Below are 2,153 nucleotides of genomic sequence, written 5' to 3' on the forward strand. Positions count from 1 at the left end.
GATCAAAACACTGATTCAAATTGAGATGTGATAGTTAACATGATTTATTGATTGTTGTTGTTTAACACCACTTTCAGCAAATATGGCTGTATCATGAAGGCCAGTTTTTATTGTTGAAGGAAGCTGGAGTACCTTCAGCAGGAGAACTTGTGCTTCCTCTTCCATTAAGATCTAGGATGAACAAACCTTGCCATTAGAAGGTTTGAACTTATAGCTTCATCCTGACAGGCTTGTGATTACTGTAGATGAACTATTTAGACCAACCTAACCATACCCATTATTCTTTTTAAGTGCATCAGTCATTGCTGCTATTACTGAATGGTGCATGCAGAGAAGCAGTTTATACCAGTTTTAGTCTTTAGTTTGACTCTGCATGACCAACTGAAGTTGAGGTGTAACACTCTACCACAAAATCATCAAGGTGGTTTTTGAACTGACCAACAAAAAATATAAACAATTGTGTATATATATACTTTTTTTTTATTTATGTTCTACTAATACATAATATCCACTTTTCTCCATATTGTGAAATATATAGAATCTGTCTTACAAAGACAATGTCTTTTATTTACAGTGAGTTACAGACATTTCTAAAAAGCAATTTTGATGTATTTAATACATGATTTGTGAACTGTAGTGTGAATGTATGAATATAATCTATATCAAATACCAAGGCTTTGAATAATTTTTACTAACTAATCCATTATTTTCCCAATTCATATCAAAAATCATAAAGGAGGATTTTCAAATTACACTTTGAGAGGTTTCCTGCTCAAAAGAAGATTTCATATGAGAGCTTAGACATACCAATTCATCATGATCAATGTCAAAATTAAATAAACTGCTAACTGACATTGTTATCTGTTAGAGACATTTAAAATGATAAAATTAAATCCTTTATCAATCTGAAGCAGGAATAGAGATTTTGTAAAAAATCACATTAAACCTTTACTTTTAAAAAAGTTTCGAAACATTAAAAGTAAAGAGTTTATCAAAGCTACTATTTCAATTTATATTAGATGAATTTGTTTTAATAAAGAATATCACACAAATTTTTTTAACAAATAACAGAGGCATAAAAGAATTTTTCTATAACAGTAACATTTGTAAAATAACAAAGTAGAACACATCTGGAAAATTAGTATGTTTTAATATAATCTAATCAAATTGTGGAAATTAGGACACATTATCTCCCTTTATAATCTTGAAGGTCATAGCAAAAAAGTTAGACATACTCAAAATTGTTTTAAATATAGAAGAGTTAAGTTGTTTACAGTTAATCAAATTAAATTCGATTATGAATGTACTTAGTCTCTGATAAAAGAGAGAGAGAGAGAGAACTTCTTTTGTCCAGTAATCAGCAACCTTAAAAAACATTTATCTAAAACAGGTACGCAACCCTGTTTTCAATCATTTGCCATTTTATTTGAAAGAAAATGTTGCTGCATACAGCTATAGATTTGCCAGGTAAAAACTAAGTATCTTTCAATCTTATAGACATCTTATCCCTGTTAGTAAAGTAATAAATCTGTACATAAGTATGCTCTGAATAAAAACCAAATAATCAAACAGACCTAAATATGGCAACAGTGAATTAACAATGCATTTGTTTCTTAACTACCAATGAATGAAATATAACAGAATGACACTAAAACATACTAACAAATTATAAAATATAACTCATAACAGCTGCAGTAAATAATAAAGTGGTGCAATAACAACTCTTATAAATAACAACGGTGAATAGATTAATAAGTAAAAATCACAGACAACATGAAAGGACGGATTATATCTTTGTTTAGAAAGCACTTTTTCTTTACACTCAGTTTTTTATCTTTAGCTATTGACAGGTAATAATCAAATATTAAAAAACACTTTTTGAGATATAAATCTGCGGAAATTTTTCAAAACTTAATGGCAGCATACAGCTAAATGAAAGATCACCTTAGTCATTTTCTATTTATAGTCCTCACTAATTAAAATCAAAGTTAAGGAAGATAAAGCCCCATTATAAAATAAATTTCATTTCTCAAACCACTGAAATATTAAAATGTAAAAAAAATCGAAAGTGTTTATATAATACTAATGATGTCAAAAAGTGTTTATATAATACTAATGATGTCAAAAGAAATTAAAATGAATGAAGACTGTAA

The sequence above is a fragment of the Mytilus californianus genome, unplaced genomic scaffold (assembly GCF_021869535.1).
Source record: "Mytilus californianus isolate M0D057914Y unplaced genomic scaffold, xbMytCali1.0.p SCAF_3, whole genome shotgun sequence".
NCBI lineage: Eukaryota > Metazoa > Mollusca > Bivalvia > Mytilida > Mytilidae > Mytilus > Mytilus californianus.